Source organism: Rhinopithecus roxellana, chromosome 8, assembly GCF_007565055.1.
Source record: "Rhinopithecus roxellana isolate Shanxi Qingling chromosome 8, ASM756505v1, whole genome shotgun sequence".
NCBI lineage: Eukaryota > Metazoa > Chordata > Mammalia > Primates > Cercopithecidae > Rhinopithecus > Rhinopithecus roxellana.
The window spans coordinates 92,232,073-92,250,889 of record NC_044556.1 but is presented as its reverse complement, the minus strand read 5'-3'; the positions used below and the strand labels follow the sequence as shown (position 1 = coordinate 92,250,889).

At 51.4% G+C, this 18,817-nt stretch overlaps 1 protein-coding gene across 1 annotated transcript in view; it reads right to left on the bottom strand.

The window, feature by feature from the left end:
• The window catches only part of LRRN2 (leucine rich repeat neuronal 2), a 69,159-nt gene extending 52,818 nt beyond the window's left edge, over window positions 1-16,341 (bottom strand). The window contains exon 1 of the mRNA XM_010369787.2: window positions 15,922-16,341. The gene's annotated coding sequence lies outside the window, so the exon portion shown is untranslated. The remainder of the gene's footprint in view (window positions 1-15,921) is intronic.
• Window positions 16,342-18,817: the final 2,476 nt, after the last annotated feature.

Genomic DNA, 18,817 nt, shown 5'->3' with positions numbered 1-18,817 from the left:
AGGCACGGGTCAGATACCACAAGGGACCATCCCACTGGTCATCCTAAAGAGAGCGGGAATCACTCAAGAGTTTTGAGAGTACAACAGAATGTGACTAGGTCAGATTTGTGTCCTTAAAAGGTCATTCCAGCAGCAATTCAGAGACCCAATTACTAAAGCCAGGGAACATTTTTTAGTTCTCAGAAGCATTTCCACTCTATTTTTTTTTTTTTTTTTGACACTTTCTTTTCCCTTGGCTTCTCTGACAATTGGAGATTCAAGAGTGGAAACAACCATACCAATGAGAAGATGATTCCACAGCCTGGAGAAGAGGCAAAGTCAGTCTGAACTAGTGTGGAGGCTGTGGAGATGGGGAGGAGTGGAGTGGATGGACCCAGGTGCTTTTTAGGAGGTAGACAGAGCCTGGTGATGGGCTGGATGTAAGCGGTGGAGAAAATGGAAGAGATAACAGTGACTCCCAGTTGATGGCGTGCAGAACTGAGGTTTGAGGTTATGCCATTCACAAAACAGGCAGCACTGGAGGAGGATCAGGCAGCGGGTGAGAAGGCAGTGGGAGATGTAGCAGGAGAATCACGACTCTGGCTTTCAGTATGTTAAGTCTGAGGTTTCTTGAGACATCCAACTGAGTCAACTAGGCAGGTGAATATAAGGATATGGGGCTCAGAAGAAAAGACACCGACTAGGAAGCTGGGTGTCATCTGCATGTGGATGACAACGGAAGCCATTCGTGTGGCTGAGATGGCCCAGGGACAGAGTATCCAATCAGAAGAGAACACCTTGAGCCAGACCATAAGGAACACCAACATTTAAAGATCAAGACGGGAAGGATGAGTCAGCAAAGACGACTCAGGAGTACCAGAGAAGCCAAGAATGTGGGGTCAGAGAAGCCAAGGGAAAAGAAAGTGTCAAAAAAAAAAAAAAAAATAGAGTGGAAAATGCTTCTGAGAAGTAAAAAATGTTCCCTGGCTTTAGCAATCTGGAGAGCTGCTTCAGCAGAGTGACGGGGGAGGAAGCCAGACTGAAGCAGGGCTGGGGAAGGAGTGGGTGGCGCAGAGATGGAGAATGCTGCTGCAGCCAACCCTTTCAGACATTTGGCTTGTACAGAGAAGAGAGACAGTGTGGTGGCAGCAACTGGAGTCGGGCTTCAGGAAGGTTTTTGTTGTTGTTTTGCTTGTTGAAGGCATGAGAAACTTGAGCATGGTGAGAAGGCTGTTTCTGAGAAGGCAGAGGAGAGGATCTAGAACATGGGTGGTGGAAGAACTGGCCTGTGATGGCCATGCTGCGGCCTCTGCAGACACAGGAGGGAAGGAGGAGAGGACTGGCCCAGAGGCAGGTAGTTTGTGGGTTTGGTGGGGACAAGTTGGGGAGTTTTGCCTGGTGACTTCTCTCTCTCTGTGAAGTGGGAGGTGAGGTCCTCAGCTAAGCATGAGAGTGGAGGCGGAGGTTCAGGAAGGAAGGTGTGAAATAGTCATTGTGGAGAGTGAGGGGAGAGAGAACCACAGGAACGTGGTAGGGAACACCAGGCACTTTTGAAGAGCAAGTTGGGTTGGTGATGGTGAGTTTGTAGAAGTAGCAATCTGTTTCGTGTGTGTGTGTGTGTGTGTGTGTGTGTATGTGTGTGTCCCAGCAGGTCCACATTCCTGAATGCAGGTAGCAAGAAGCAGAGAGAGCAATTAATCCAGAACTGGGACTTGGTCAAACTGGGACAATAAAAAGACAGAGGCTCAAGAGAGTTCACGATATTGGCAGGAGGATTCTTAAAAATAATGGACCATGGACTCTACCTGGACTCAGAGAAGGGAAGGCAGAGGAAGGTAATGGATGGTAAAAAGAAAAAAAGCAGAGGTGCCAATGGAGCAAAGGTCCCAAGGAGGTTAAAGAGGGGGTGTCATACAACCCTCCCACTGCTAAATTTGACTGACTAAAAAAAAAAAGTGGTGGTGTGAGAGTCCTTGGACAAGCAAGCTGGGAGACCAAAAGGTGTAGAAGATGGTGGCCAGAAAGTTGGGTACTCTACTAGGTAATTTTCAGGGGATGGCAAGATACAGAGTATGAACTTGCAAGTGAGTGGCTGAGATAGGTGAGCCCCTGAGGGTCTGGGTTAGAAGAAGCTGTCCGCGTCATCACTAATCTCACCCAGGATTATGGACAGACACAGACTTGGAAAGGGAGAAGGTCTATGGGCACATGCCAGAGGCTTTCCTGAATGAAGAGGGTGGCTAGTGAGAATAAAGGTAAGTGGGGAGGATGTTGCCTTATTTTGCGAGGTTTGGAGTATAATGGTGTCTCAGAGACATTACATTCTCTTGCACATGAAGTAGGCCCTCCAGGGTGAAAGATCAGGAAAAACAGTGGAAGAAGGAGTCTTGAGGTAGTAGATATAGCACAAAGCCAGAAGTTAGGAGCTTTCTCTCTAGCCCCAAGGGCACTAATATGCTCTGTGATCTCAAATCCTTCCCCCTTCCCAATGCTTAAGTTTCTCATAGATAAAAATACATTGGGAGAACCGGCTAAGGTAGAGCTTTCCAAGTGGTGTTAGGGAGCAACAAATGGGTACAGGTGTGCTGAGATCATGACCCCTTAGCCCTTGGGTCAGTTGGGGTCCCTGAGCCATTATCACTGTGTTTGTATGCTATAACGTGAATGAGGACGGCGAGAAAGCAGTGGGAAAGACGCTCTCCAAGGCCCCAGCTATCTCTGACGTTCTGTTTGCACGTCTCTGTCGCGCCGTCTTGGAGGAGGCTGCAGGGAGGCTGATAGAAGAACAGACAGACTCCTGCTGCAGGCAGAAGTCCATCTGCTGGCAGAGATAGAAGCCAAGTTTCTTAGCTCCCTCTTGCTCTCCTTCCCTCCCTCCCAGCACTAGTTGAGGGAGCTGTGATCTGCTCAGATGCCCAGGTGAGAGCAGGTGCACCTTGCTCCTCTTCCAGCTGATAGTTGGGTGGTCACTGGCCCCCTCAAGCCTCAGCAGCAGCTTGTGAAAGTGAAGGAGTGACCACCCACTGGTTCCATCAATCATCCACTTCATCCAGCTCTAAAAACAGACTCACCATTTCTGAGAAACTGGGCAGTGTATCTCACTGCACACACCCAGACAGAGCCTTCACAATGCAGATCTTTCTCTTAGGGCCAGCCACTTCTCAGAAGTCCATGTAAGATCCACCTACATGGTTGACCGAGGGCCACCCCCTCTCTGCTACTAGCCTTCCTAAGGGCCCTCCCTCTCCCTCTGTCAGATCATACATGCTTAGAGAATGCACCAGCAACTTAAATTCACCCTAATCATAAAACACCGGGAAACACCCACTTGGCCCTGTACTTTGCACACAGATGTTCAATAAACATTTACTGAACTAAATGAAGACTATTCTCAAATATTTAAAAAATACCCTACCAAGTCTATCAGAATTATTTAAATTATCCATCACATTATTCCTGTTTATTTGGGTAGATAATTAAAAGATGACTTTTAAAATTCTTTAATATTTATTGGTACCTGCTGTGTGCCAAGCATTTTATAAGCATGAGCTGGTTTCATTTTCACAACACTGTGAACTGGGTGTGTTAAACCCATTTTATAGATAAGTGAAATGAGACTCAAAGAGAGACTCAGACATGTCCAAGGTCATAGAGCTGGGAAGCAGAAGTCACAGGATTCTAACCTAGATGGATCCAACTTTCAAGAGGGTGCTCTTTTCAGCACATCAGGCTGCCTCCCACAAATGCACAACAGATCGCAGCATCAAGAGTGACCTAAAGAGACAGAGGCAGCAAAGTAGTATGTAGGAAGACTGCAGCCACACAGCAAATCTGAGGCTTCCCACTGCCTTGCCCAGGGGAAATCGTTTTGAGGTTGGCTAAGCTTTGCCAAAGAAAAGTGGAGAGGGGACTGGCCCCTGCTCCTCTAGGCCCCTGTGATTGCTAGGCTGGTTCTCCCCCTCCCTGCTTTCCCCTACTACCCACATGATCTGGCATTTCATTTAGGGCTGCCCTGCTTGGTTGTCTGAGTGTGTGAGAGGCCTAGAAGCAGCAAGGATCTGTCCTTGGATACTCCACTCCCACCTCTCTCCCCACAGGACCAAGCGACTCCTAGGCCCAGGTACCCCTTTGTTCTCAGGGCCCAGGAGAGTGGTGGAAAACATGAGTGGTCTGACCTGCCACGTTTGAACATGCCTGTCACCCCCCATGCCTGCCAGAATCTGCCTGACAGGTGAGCAGCTGTGCACCACATCTGTCTGTCCATCTGTCTCCCTCTCAGGGGCCTGCAGAGAGCCAATACTCCTCAGGGAGGGGAGGCCCTAGACCTGAAGCAGCTCCCTTACTTTGGATGTTACTCAGCAGGGACTAGGAAGGGTGGGGCAGGATAAGTGTGCCTCTATCCCCATCCAAAACCCGACCCCCGGCCCGCCAACTGCCAAGTCCCCTTCACTGCCTCCCCTCCCCTCCCCTCCCCTCCCCTCCCCTCCCCTCCTCACTACTCTCCTAGCTCTTCCTGCCAAGCTCTGCAAATCACCACACATGCCAATAAGTCATTAGAAACCAGAACGGCAAATGTGGGGTTGCCATGGAGACCAACACCAGGGAGCTGGCAGCCCTGGGGGCCGGCCGGTGGCTCAGGTGTGCTTCAGGGAGAGCTGGGAAGGTCAAAATGCCTGGCAGAGGGTATATGCACTACTGGGGCGCTGATTTTAGGCAAGGCTCTGCCTCTGCCTGCTTTTCCTCTCCCTTCCTTCCCACGGCCCTGGGTCCTGCCCACCTGCAGCTTGTTATGGGTGATAAATGCTGCATAGGCTTCACAAGGGCAGGTGCAGCCGGGGCCAGTGGGCTGGGTCCTCTCCCTTCCCAGAGCTGTGTCTCTACCCAGAGCAGGTGGCTGTGAGAAAGCCCACCTGGGGACCAGTTCCAGGACAAAGAACACAGACAGATCTGAGCAATCTGGGCTGGCTGCGGATGTTTGGAGAAAGCTGAGGCGCAGGGAGGGGCTGAGGTCAGGACTGGAACTCAGAGCTGCTCATCTTCCTGCGCCGGTGCTCACGTCGCCTCTGCCCAGTTCTTAGCACAGTGCTTGGGCCTTTATACGCACACGTTTGTTGAACATGTAAAAATATACACATACAATTGTTGTAACAGATGAGTTCATGAGAGAATTCATGTAAGCATCTGGGATTTCTGACAAAACAGGAGTGGACCGTGGGTTGCAGTCCCAGCTCATCCACTAACTCAGCGTGACCACATACAAAACCACTCCTTTCTGGGCCTCGATTTCATTGTCTGGAGAATAAGCAGGTTGCATTTCAGACACAGTGTATTTCAAACCATGTTCCTTGGAGCCACCAAGTTATGAAGCAATCCCTCCAGGGTGGCTGGGAGGTCAGAAGGAGGCCAACTGAGTTCTGATCCACCACTTGGCTTTTGCTTTGTATTTAGTTTCCTGATGCTGCTGTGAGCAAAGGACCGCAAACTTAGTGGCTAAAAACAACACAGACATATTCTCTTACAGTTCTGGAGGCCAGAAGTCCAAAATGGGTCTCCCTGGCTTCAAGCTAGGTGTCGGTAGGGTTGTGTTTCTTTCTGGAGGCTGGAGGGGAGACTCTGTTTCCTGGACTATCCCAGCTTCTTAGACAGGAATCTACAGGCTGCCCACAGGCCCTGGCCCATGGCCCCTTCCATCTTCAACACTAGCACTGGCAGGTCCAGCCTTTCACACATGGCATTACCCGGATGCTGACTTCTGCCTCCCTCTTCCACCTTTAAAGGACCCATGTGATTACACTGGACCCACCCAGATAATCCAGGATAATTTATTCTTAAGTCAGATATCAGCAATCTTCTTTCTCCCTTGTCATGGAACATAACATATTCACAGGTTCTAGGGATTAGTACATGGACATCTTAGGGGGCCCATTATTCTGCCTACCATACATTGAAAAATGGATTAACTTCTATAAATGTTTGAAAGCCACAGAACCAGAGGGCTTCCTGTTGCCATCAGTTCTGAAGCACTATGACCTAGGCTCTTCTCCTTTTCTCCATGGGGGATACGCAGAGGAGCTCTGGGTCTGCCCATCAGAGGTGAATGTTGGCAGGCTTAGGCTATTTTGTGGGCTGTGCAGAGATGGGTCTCTATGCCCACCAGCAAAGAGGTCTCTGGGGAGTAAAGAATGAGGACTGTTTTAGGGGATTGGCCCTGTCTCAGCTTCCTCACCTCCATTCCCTATATACCCCAAAATTCAGATGACCCTGCAGTTGTCTGCTCATTTTTATTTCCATGCGAGGTTACATGCAGCAGTGTGTGTGTGTGTGTCTCTGTGTGTGTGTGTGTGTGTGTGTACCCACCCATGCACACTTTACCTGTTGCAAAAGGCATGCCAATCTAACAGTCATAAAGGTGAGATAGCATCTTGTCTTTCTACACTTTGACCTTCAACGCTGTCCTCTTCCAAGATTCATGAATGGTCCCAGATTGTTTAGAACAAATTCTAGAAACAGCAGCTAAGCTCAGAAAGCATAGGGTCTTAGACCTTTCTGAGCTTAGGTACTGTTTCTGCTAGCAACTTTCCAGGTCCATAATGCTCAGCTCTCACCTCTGCAGGTGAGACAGGCTCTTTCTTGCCCCTGGGGGAGATGGTGGCCTCTCATTCTTCCATACAGCATAACCTCTGTTCTCATCTCCACAAGACACCCTCTGCCAACTGCTTGGGACCCAGTAGGAATCAATAACTCTTATGGACAAGGCGCCCTGGGCAGTAATCACAGCCCCGCAGTTTTATGATTGTATGCAAATTACTCACCTCTCTCAGCCTTATTTTCTTCCCTCAGTATAAACTGGCAGCTCATTCCCATTCCCACGTCTACCATATGTCCCAGGGGATCCCGGAAAAGAAATGTGATGAGGTAGGGGACGCTGTTCTCTAGAGGAGTGGCCCTGGGGAAATTGAGAAAAGGAACTAACGTTTATTGAGCTTCTACTTTGTAGCAGGTACTTTACACAGATTAGCTCATTTAATGTGGTAGTTGAGAATCAGGGCTCCGGAGTCAGAAAGATTTGGGGGCTGAATTCTGGCTCTGCCACTTGCTGGCTGTGCATGGCCTCCAGGCTTTAGTGTCCTCCACTGCAAAATGGGGGAAAATAATACCTACTTCACAGCGTTACGTGGATGAGACAAATGCAGTGAAGTTTCAGGCACTTCATAAGCACTCAATAATGTTAGCTCTTATTATTATTGATAACCCTAGGAAGTGGATGTTATTAACTCAGATTTATAGATGAGGAAACTGAGGCTCAGAGAGGTTAAGTAAGATGCCCAAGGGAAGGTGGCTAGGGACCGTGAATTCTGACCCAACGCCAACTGATTCCACTTCCTCTGGATTGTAGCCATAAGGACAAAAGCCTCAGGCTCAGCCTCTGCGTCTTCCAGGGAGTTGTGCTGGGGTACCGCGGTTGTGCCCCCCTTTCTCAGGCTCCGAGGACCTAGAGGAGGGGAGAAGTCTGTCTAGTAGTGGACCGCTTTGCCTATGGGTCTCTTGGCTCCTGCATTTTGCCTGGGGGCTGGAGGCAGGGAGGAGCGCATCTCCCCCCACCGTGTCTTGGGTGGGTGAGGGCACTACCAATGGATCCTAGTCTGCTCCACTCTGGCGATCTCTCTCTATACTTCAGAGGTGAGCTCACACCCCCAAGATCCAGGGAGAGGACATACTCACCCCTCATGGGGGAGGAAGGTTGCTCATTTTGGTGCAATTTTATTTCCAGTTCACGATATCTGGAACGACCAGGAATGTCACAGGAGTAACCTACCCAACAGGGGCCCATCCAGGCAGTGAGAGGAAGGGAGAAGAGAAGCTGCTGGAGCCTGGGTAGATACATGGAGCCTAAGGGAATTCCAGAGAACATGGCTCCAGACACCAGTGAGCTAAGAGGCCGAGATTTCCAGCGTGCAGACCTGGGACAATGGCCGGAGCTGGAAATGGGACTCCCTGAAGCCAGAGGACTTCCAAGATCAGAGATCATCTGGTCTTGGGCAGGAGAGGGCAAGGACACTAGATAATGGATTTCCTTCTGGAAAGGGTGGCTTTCCATGTCTCTGGAGAGAGTACAGGGGGCATCGGAAACCCAGGTGGGAAGCAGGGACTGCTCAGAGACAGAAGACCCTGCCCTTGCAAGCTGCCACGTGGGCTGCCTTACTCCCACTCAGTGCCCTCCCCTCCAGCGGCGCCACCCTTCTCTCCTCTCACCCTGCCAGCTCCAAGTTCTCTGTGCAAGAATCCTTCCCACTGCAGAGTCGAACCTACTCCATTTTCCAAGCCTAAATCAGCCGCGCCACCCTGAGGAAGCGTTCCCTATATAACTCCCACACAGAGCTCACAGTTCTGATAACATTTATAGTCTAAATCACACAATTTAGCACTCGGTTTTAAATACTGTCTGGTATTATTCCCTCATTATTTCGTGTGAGTATAAGTTCTGCCTCCCCAGCTGATCAGGAGGTTTCCTTACCAGTAAAGACTGTGTCCTGTGCTTTTTTATTTCCTTCCCAACCTCACACCCCACACTGCCTAGGACAGTGCTCAGAGAATCCTTGGTGGGGATGTACTGATTGGCTGAAACAGCTCCAATGGCTGCAGAGGGCAACCAGGCAGCACTTACTGACTAGCTGCTGAGGGAAACGCTGGAATGGATGGCTGACGATCAGGGTTGTTAAAAAGTCAAATCATGCCGCTCCAGGCCCCAACCCTGCAAGAGCCCATCTTACTCCGAGGAAAAATTCCCCTCCTCACCAGCTCCAGAACTTTCCCAGAGCTAGCCCCCTTCTGACCCTCTGACTTTATCTCCTGCAACTCTGTGCTCACCACATTCCAGCCGTGCCATCCTCCACGCCGCCTCCCACTCTCCAGGCATGGCCCTGCCTCCCTGCCCTTGCACCTGCTGTCCCCTCTGCCCAGCTTGCCCCAACTGCGGTGCCCCCTCTCATCTCTCCTCAGATGTCACCTTCTCAGTGAGGTCTCTGCAGCCACCCTGCACAAGATAACAAACTCCCCCTCTCCCAACTGACCCTCCCATTTCCCTTCCCTGTTTTTTCTCTTTAGCATTTACCAGCCTCCAATATGCCATTTCCTTTATAAGTTTATTTTACTGCATCCCCAGACAATAAACTAAAAGCTCCTGAAGGGCAGAGGTCTGTCTGGTTGTTCACTGCTATCTGCCCTAAGTGCCTGGCTACATGCTTCACAAATACTTGCTGAACGAAGAGACTCCAGCCCCACTCCATGTCTGAGATGGCTGAGGCATGGTGGCACTCAGAGATGGGCAGCGGACAGGATGATTCTGCAGGTCCCCTCGCAATGTAGATTCCACCATTCAACCCCTGGGCCCAATTCTGGGCAGGCACTTTCTCAAGCTTGAGGCCTGAAGCTGTCTGAGCCCCAGCAGAAGGCAGGGGAAGAGGAGTGGTGACAGCCAGGCAGGGTGAAGTGTCAGATTCTCTCTTTGCTCTTTCCTCCTACACAGCTTTTAAATGTCTTGCTTCCCATCAGCTGCCCCTCTGTGGTCATTCCCCCTTCTGGGCATCACCACCTTTGCCCTCCCAGGCCAAAGACAGACACTTTCACCAACCACATTTGAATGCTTATTTTGAGAACATTGTAGAGAGGGAAGTAACTTTTGCTGCTTTTCTTTTCACTTCCTCCTTTTTCCTTCCCTCTGAAAAGATGAGATAGGACAGACCCATTCTTCCTGGGGAACCCAGGCTTGTTGCCTAATAATCAGTGCCCTGCCCCCTTCTTCCGTATGTTTTTCCCTGAAGAACCTGCCTTGTGAGATGTTTGTAAATAGAGACAATTGTACCTGTTTTTCCTGAAACACGAGTCTGCCTTGTTAGAGATATCCCACCGACAGCACAAATCACAAGCCTTCCCCATCTCTCTCCACCTTATCTGGGGTCTGGGCCCCATTCTCACGTCTCCCAGCGAGCCACCCTTGCATTGGTTCCCACCATGTGTCCATGCGCACTGACTCTTAAGGTCCAGCTTCTCTGAGGCTAGTGGCTCCATGTAGCCCAGAGGCACTTAGCTGAGACAGAAGAAAACAATGTTGGATCTTAAATATCACACCCTGCAGGAGCAGCAGGAAAAAAAAGGTCATAGAGACCCTCTCTGAAGATCCCAAAGAGGAGAAAGGCAGCCACTGGCTTGGACAGGGCTGGCTTAGGGAACTTCTTCCTGGAGGGAGGGAAGGAGGAGAATGGGCTGGATGACCCAGAGGACCCTCCAGGCCCAAGGAACACCAGATTCGGGGATGGTGAAGAAGCAGGAGGAGTCCTAAAGTCAGAGAGAAGGGCTAACTCCCTCTCTTGGATCTTTCCTAGCTATACGTCCTTGAACAAGTCTGAGTCTGTTTCTTGGCTTTTAAGGTTAGGGATAACGAGAGTTAACTATCTATCTAATAGGGGTATTTTTGAAAACTTAATGGGATAAGGCAGGTAAAGCAGTTGGCACAGTGCCTGGCACATAGTAAATGCTCAATAAATGCTAGGTATCATAATTAGTGTTCTTACCCTGTGAGAGGTAGAAGCTGAGAAACAGTTATTGCCCCAGGAACCTTCTGCCTGCGCTTTATCTTGGATCTCACTTCGGGTCTATCAAATGCTGAGCAGCAGGGAAGGTGTGGGTGGAAGAAACACACAGAAAAAAACTGAATTCCAAACCAAACCTGGTTAAACTCACCTCCTAAAAGGCAGCCCCCTCAGACCAAGGCGTCTCCCAGGTCCCGAGGAAGTGCCAGAAGGCAGAGTGCAAGGCCTAGCAGCCCTGGGTTTGGAGCAGAGTCTGCTTGATGAGGGTTTAGAATGTGCAGGAGACCAAGGTCATGAGACTAAACCCCAGCAGGGATGCACCAGGTCCCCTGCACCAAAACATGTGGGGATGTTCTGGGCGACCAGCCAGCCCCACTGGAAGCCCAGCTCCCAGCACTGGAGACAAAGAGGCTGAGGGGGACGTGTCAGTGGTGATGGTGACATCCACAAAGAGCAATCAACACATACATACCCTGGTATCTTTTCATACACAATGCCTGTGCCCCAAATACCCTCATCACCAGTGTCCCCAGACCCACCATCTCTGCCTGGTTGATTCCTTTTTCAAGCCTTGGCCCAAATATCACATCCTTTGGCAACCCTTTCCTAATCTGCAAACAGCAAACAGAGAGTCACTTTTTTTTTTTTTTTTTTTAAGACAGAGTCTTGCTCTGTTGCCCAGGATGGAGTGCAGTGGTGTGATCTCGGCTCACTGCAACCTCTGCCACCTGGGTTCAAGTGATTCTCCTACCTCAGCCTCCCAAGTAGCTGGGATTACAGGCGTGCACCACCACGCCCGGCTAATCTTTGTATTTTTAGCAGAGATGGGGTTTCACCATTTTGCCCAGGCTGGTCTTGAACTCTTGACCTCAAGTGATCCACCTGCCTCAGCCTCCCTAGGATTACAGGAGTGAACCGCCACGCCTGGCTGAGAGTCACCTTTTTATCTACTTATCCCTATAGTCTAACACTTGTTTAATTATTGTCTATGGGACTGACTCCTCCATCTAATAATAATAACAATAATAATATTACTTACATGGCACTTACTATATATACCACATACTGTTCTAAGCTCATTACATGTAACACCTCATGTAGTCCTCATGACAACTTTATGAAGTAGGTACTTTTATTATCCCATTTATAGATGAGGAAACTGAGACAAAGAGAGGTTACATGACTTGCTCAATGTCACCCAGCTAGAAGTGGTGAAGCCTGGATTTGAACTCCAGCAGTGTGTCTCTAGAATCTCTACTCTTACGGTGAACTCCTTGAAGGCAGGGACATCTAATCTGTCTCTTTGTCCCCTGCACCTAGCACAGAGCCAAGCACACAGTAGGTACTTAGAAAAGATGGGTTGACTGAATAAGCAAATGCCTGATTGAGGCTAACTTGGTGAAATTTCAGCCTCTGAGCTGTAGGCCAGGGAGACCCAGGCCCCGCACCGGAAAGTAATAGATAAAGGCATCTTTCTGACTCGTCCTCTCTCAGCAATCTAATCACATGCTGCTGTCTGTCTTTTTTGCATATCTCTTGTCTTCTGTTTTGTTTTGTTGTCTTTTTTAGCTACTTCATTTTTGTCAAAAGTGTTTTTTGTTTCTCAGTTTATCTTCTGCCTTTGTCTTCCTTCTCTCCTGCTCCTTGGTCACTCTCCCCATTCCTGCCCCATTCCAGCCTCCAACCATTGTCCTTGCCCTTCCCTGGAGTCCTTGTGGGCTTGAAAGCTTCCAGTCCCCATCCTTTGTCTTGGAGCTTTTATAAAGAGTCCAAGCCATACAGATTAAGAACACAAGTGACACTTATTCATTAGACGGGCCGTAGACCAAGCTTCTATATCCTGACCCTGAATCAATTCTACCTGAATGCAGGTGGGGTGTGGGCTGAGGGACTGCCTGCCTACAACTTGTCACATACCTGTGTAGGATCACACAGTATCCTACACAGGGCAAACGTCATTGCCCTCCCTGTCTCCTCCCTCATTCAGGGTCCCAGTTCCTCTAGGAAGCCTTCCTTGATCACTTAAGAAAGCTTATTCACACAACCGTTCAGCAAATCCTTATGCATATTAATAGTCTAACTGGGAGATAAGGCCCTATGAAAAGGCAGGTTACAATGTAAGCGTTAGTATAAGTGTACAAGTTACCAGATGTCACAGATATCATAGGGCCAAATGAACTGCAGATATAAGTGATTTCAAAATGGAGATCTATATGACCTGGAGCAAGTGGTTTCTCTTCTCCAGGCCTCAATTTCCTTGGCTAGAAAACAGGGGATGGCGGCCGGGCGCGGTGGCTCAAGCCTGTAATCCCAGCACTTTGGGAGGCCGAGACGGGCGGATCATGAGGTCAGGAGATCAAGACCATCCTGGCTAATACGATGAAACCCCGTCTCTACTAAAAAATACAAAAAACTAGCCGGGCGACGAGGCGGGCGCCTGTAGTCCCAGCTACTCGGGAGGCTGAGACAGGAGAATGGCGTGAACCCGGGAGGCGGAGCTTGCAGTGAGCTGAGAGCCGGCCACTGCACTCCAGCCTGGGTGGCAGAGCAAGACTCCGTCTCAAAAAAAAAAAAAAAAAAAAAAAAAAAAAAAAAAAAAAAAACAGGGGATGGTAATGCAGACATCAGAAGGTTGTCAGCAGGACTGAGCAGAATAACTTTTGTAATGTTCCTCACATAGACTGGTGCATAGTAGGTATTTAATAATAAATTTGATTCCTTCCCCCTTCTCTGTCTGAAGCACCAGCCTTCTACTCAGCCCTGAGCTGCCAGATAAATGGTGAGATGTGACCTGGTCCATCCTTTCGGGTCAGAAAAGTATCTTAAGGACACGATGACTTAAGCGGTACCTGGCACTTTAGAGGTCACTCAGTGTGATAATTCACTAGCATTGTTCATGTTCCTCACCTCTGCCCCCTCAAGCTGTGGATCTTTGAACGAGCCTGGCAGGAACAGAGCTAATCAGCCGGCAAGTCCAGATACAAGTGTAGTCTGCCTGAGATATAGAGGTTTGTTTACCGCTGTATCTTCAGCTTCTAAAATCATGCAAGGCACACAGTAGGCACTCAAGAAATAGTTGTTGAATGTGTAAAATTTTCAAAAAAGCAATGGAGTTTCCTTTTCCTTTCAAATAAACAACATAAGGTGTGGGGAGTAGGAGGGGCAGGTGAGTAAATGACAGGGTGCAAGGGACACCAGGGCCAGGCAAATGCAGCTGCCAGGCCCACCAGCCCAGGCTCCTCTGCAAAAGGGATGCAGCAAAGCCAACAGTGCGTGTGCTCCCACCAGCAGGATGAGCGGGAGTGTGTGCACGCCTGGCTTACGGTTTAAGCTGCAGTTTACAGGAGAAGCGGGGCAATGGTGGAGACAGAAACTGGGAAGAAACGGAGATATCTGGGGAAGAATGAGGAGGGTAAGAGAAGAGGAAGAGCAGTGTGAGGGGGAAAAGGGAAGTCAAGAGTGTTAGAAGAGGAAAGTGAAGAGGGAAGGAGAGGATGAGGGGGAGGAGGAAGAGGGGAGGCACAGGAAAGAGGATTTGGAGTGGGGAAGAACTGTGTTGAATTAGAGAGGGAACCTGCTGTACTAGCCTGGGTGGAATCAGCAGATCTCTGAGTTCTTACTGCCACTCGGTGTCTCCCTGGGAGGAGACTGCATTAGGGAGAGGGTGTGGATTTGGGGGTGTTCCTAGGTGCCAGACCCTGGGCAGATCTCAATCTCCCAGGCACTGAGGCCTTTCGTTCCATCCTTTGCAAATAATGAGGTTCCATCCCAGGTCTAGAGAGAGCCCTCCGCAAGAAGGAGAAGTCTGAGTCAGCCCAGGGGAAGGAAGAAGGCCTAGGAGGCTCAGACCCCTAGCTCTGCCCTTCTGTTTCCATCGTTTCACCACAACAGCACCCGGCCAGGAAAGTGGGTCAGGCCACCCACATGTGACTTTTTCTGGTAGCAACAGGGCCCAAAGGCAAGGGAACTCCAGTGCCTAGAACAGAGCCCATCCCCACTCTCCATGCCCAGTGCTCTTTTTTGGAGGAAGCTTTAAGAAGCAGTGGGCAATGGGAGGAGCTCCTGGCCTTCTTATTCAGGGACAAAATGCTGGGCCAGAGCCCATCCTAGACTGGCAGGAAAGGGGGGCATGGAGCCTGCTATGGGCCTGGGTGCATAGGGAGACCTAGATCTTCTCCTTTGATAGTGACCAAGCTGGCAGGAAGCCACCTCTACTGCCCTGACCTAGGGAGGCTGTTCTCCCCACCACCCTAGGTCCTGGGGTTCTCAAGCAGAGGGCCTGTCAGTACATCTCTGGCAACTGAAGCGCTGTGCCCAGCCCACCCCCTCCAACCCTGCCAGTCGCCCAATTAGAAGCTGCGTTGGCTCCAACAGATGGGAGCTGCGGCAGCCTGAGGAACAGAGCACAAAGCCCAGCTGACATTTTCCTTCCTGTTCGTTTGGGTGGGGGAGGAAGGGTAGGGAGCACAGTACTACCCCCAGGGCCCCTCCCCAGGGTCCGGGTCTCCTGCACCTCTTTAGCTTCTCCACTCGGCCCCAGATGGAGCTCAGTTCCCCCTCACCCCGCGGCTCCTCGCCGGTTGGGCAGCCAGAGCCTGCGCCACCCTTTGCCAGCAGGACAGACGGCCCACCTGTGGCTGGCCAGCCCATCCTGTCTCCTTGGTGCTGTGGTGGGCTCAGAACCACCCTTCCGTTTCCGCTTCCCCCTGCCCGAGTCCCCAGGCTGAGCCCCAGGCCGGCCCATCCCCCACCCCAAATGTCCCATCCCAGGCTGCGGTCGGACCCCAGCCGGCCGGCCCGGGAGGAGTCTAGCTCCTGGTTCCAGATACTTCAGGCAGACCCAAGGCCACCTTGTCCCTCCGCACAGACTCCTGAGCTCCAAGGTGGAGAAAGTCCTCAGGCTCTGGAGCGCTTCCAGCCTGCCAGTCCGCCCGTGTCACGCCCTCCCTAACCTCGCTGCCACCTCTCGGCTCCTCGACATCTCCAAGGGCCCCGCTCTACCCAGCAACAGTTTGGGGGAGGTTCTGGTCTCTCAGGGCGAAGGCCAAGGTGCCCCCTTCCTGGCCGCTTCCGGGCATTCTCCAGCCCTCCGTCCCTCTCCCCCTCGGCCGCCTCCCTCTCCCAAGTCGCCGGCTCCCCTGCAGGCGTCTCGGCGGAAGGCAGCGGCCGGCCCTCCCCCGGCCCCCACCCAGGTCAGGCGGAGCTGCGGTGCCGGGGCAGGAGCAGGGAGCCCTGAGGCGGCTGCTCCGGCTGCTCCCGCCGCGTCCCCCTTGGCCATGCCAGCGACCTCGGTGTCCACGACTCCCTGGCCGCGGCGGCGCTGCCCAGGTCAGCCCCGAAGCCCCACACTCACCCGGTGGGCGCCGTCCGCAGTCCGCCGCCCGCGCCGCCGCGCTCCGCTCGCCTTCCGCCCGGGGTCGGGCTGGGGACGCTGGTCCGCGACCTCCCGCCGCGCGCGCCGTCTGCACAGGCCCGGGAGGCTCGGCGGGCGCCCTCCCCAACGTGGAGTTATCCTGGGAGCGGCTCCGGGGCCCAGCCGGTGAGGGCGATGGCAGAATTCCAATCCGTCCCCACCCCCTCTCCGCGCCCTGGGCGCGTCGTGGACAGAGGCTGGCGGGCGAGAGCCGGGCTCTCCTTAAGAGCGCCGCGCGTTTGCAGGTGCCCGGAACAGGCCCTCGCGGCGCCCGGCACCCCCTCCACGCGCGCCCCTCCTCCCGGCTTTGCGCTCGCCCTCCTCACTCGCTTCTCCGCCGCTCTCCCAACCTCCCCAGCCCACTCCGGTCCCCTCCTCCCAGTCTGCATGCCACGCCAACCCCCTCCAGTCCCGCTGCCATTTTAACTCCTGAGTGGCCAGAGGCCCCCTCTACCTAACGCACACACGCCCGGGAGGAAGGAGTTGGGTGGGGCCAGACGCTAAAGCTTGAGCTGTCCTTGTGCCTAGAGACACAAGGCTTGGCTGAGAGAAAGGGCACAGCCCTTGGGTCCGGGAAGAGAAGGGTTGGCTTCTCTCATACTGCCTCGGACCCTCTTGCAAAGGCCAGGAGGACAAATGGGGAATTCAGCAGCTTTGTGAGGACAGGTGCAGCTCAGTCACAGCATTCACCTAAGATCACGTTTTTGCTTTGCATAGTGCTACCCTCCCGAAGTTAACAGAGGACTAAGGAGTGTAGTGGGGTGGGTGAGAATTGTGTCACTGGGCCCAGGCACCTCTCACCCTAAAGAATGAAGTGGAAGACCCCTTTAGTTGTCATGCTTTTCCAGCATTGCATCCTGAGCCGGGCAGCTCTAGCATTCTGGAAGATTCCATCCTAGCTCTCAATGAAGGAGGTCAATTTCAGTCAGGAACCAGCAGGCCCAGTCAGGGGTTTGGCTTCAGGGTGCCTCACTCGGCCAGCTAGACATCATGAAGACTGGGGAAAGAAAGCAAGAAGGTACCCGAGGTGAGTGCTAGGCTGCTGGCTGCTGCCTGGTGGCTTAGGAAAGCTGGGTGACTGCCACTAGTGGGGGCTTAGGACAGTGGAGCTCCTGCTGGGACAAAGGCCCAATGCCCAACGCCCATGCCTTGGTGGAGCCTTCAGCCTGGACGACTCAGAACAGACATCACAAACTCAGCTCCATGGCAGGCCACACCCTATTGATGGGTCTGAACCAGAGCCTGCAGAACCAACAACAGAAGAGTGGATGAGGTGGAGCCCAAGGTATGGAGTCCTGTGAGGAGTGGCTTCCCTGGGCTGCCTGCCATCATCCAGTGCTTGAACTTCTGGCCCTGTCTTTTCCAAGAGTACAGCCAGTGGTGACTGCCACACCTGGTGGCTTGAAGTTGGCTTGAAGGTCTGTGAGTTCTGTATGCACAGAGGGGATTCTCACCTTCATATATTAAATGAGCACATATTAAGTTCCCACTAAACCGTCCCCATGTTCCCACTCTCCATCCCTGCTACGGAGCATAATGGCCTCAAGGAGCTCAGAGTGACAGGTTGGAACTATATGAAACCAATTTTAACATTTCAAGGCAATGGAAGTGCCATAGAAATACAAAAAGAAACCACCTTAATGTACTGGCGTTATTCACAAAAGGTTTAACGGAGGAGCTGAGTCTCCAGCTGAGCCTAGTTGGAGGGATAGGATTTGAACTGGAAGAGAATATGGGACAAGCAAAAGCAGGAAAGTGGAGACAAGCAGAGTAGAATGGGTTATCTGGAGAGTAGGGGGCAAGGGAGGAAAATTATAGAGCTACTATTAGATACCAGCCTTTTCTCATCTCTCTCATCTTAGACTCTGAGCTGACTAATATCCCCATTCAACAGACCGGGGAATGGAGGCCCAGAGAATTTAAGGCAGTAGCCCAAAATCTGTAGGCAGAATGTGAGACCTCATTTTCACAGTGTGACAATGCCACATTGAGTATACAGGGTGGGAGCAGCTGATGAAGGGTCTGAATTGCCAGGCTCAGCAGTTTAGCTGTGGCCCTGTGCTCAAGTAATTTGGGATGAAAGAGGCAGGAAGATGGGAGACTATTGAGGTAGCTGTTGCAGGAATCTAGGAGGAGGGGAGCAGTGAGAATAGAATAAATGCATGGCCTTGGTAAAGAGGACCTGGCAGAACTGTGAGACTGACTGATTGAAAGGGGTCAAAACTTGACTCCAAGCTTTTAACCTGAGCACTTGAGTCCCTTGTCAAGTCACTGGAGCCACCTTTCCAGTCTAAGGGCCAATGTCAATGTAGACAGGCTGATGGTGAAAAGGAGGACATTTTAGCAGTCCTTTACCAACTGCATGACCACAGAGAGCACTCATGCCAGCACCCCAGCTTCCTAATAACTATGCATACTCATATGTCTTATCTCCTAACTAGAGGGTAAGCTTCTGAAGCCTACGACTGTCTTATACCTTAATAAGATAAGACCAGTCTTTTATAGTAGATGTCCAATAACTGATTATTGAAATAATAAATGGAATAAATGCAAGTAACATTCGCTAAGTGGTTGACCCTGAGTGGCAAAGCCTGTGAGATATACTAGGTGAGGCATAAGGGAATTTCATCAGCTGTGGGAAGAAAACAGGGAAGCCTTCTCTTGAGCTGACTCCAAACATCTTAGAACCCAATGAGATTGGAGAAAGAGTGTAGCTTTTAGAGCTGGAAAGATTTGGATTTGGAACACTCTACTTGTCCATTTACTCTGTCTTGCTTCAGGAAGAGTATTGACCTTCTCTAGCTCTGATTCTTTCCTGGGTAACGATATTAATTCA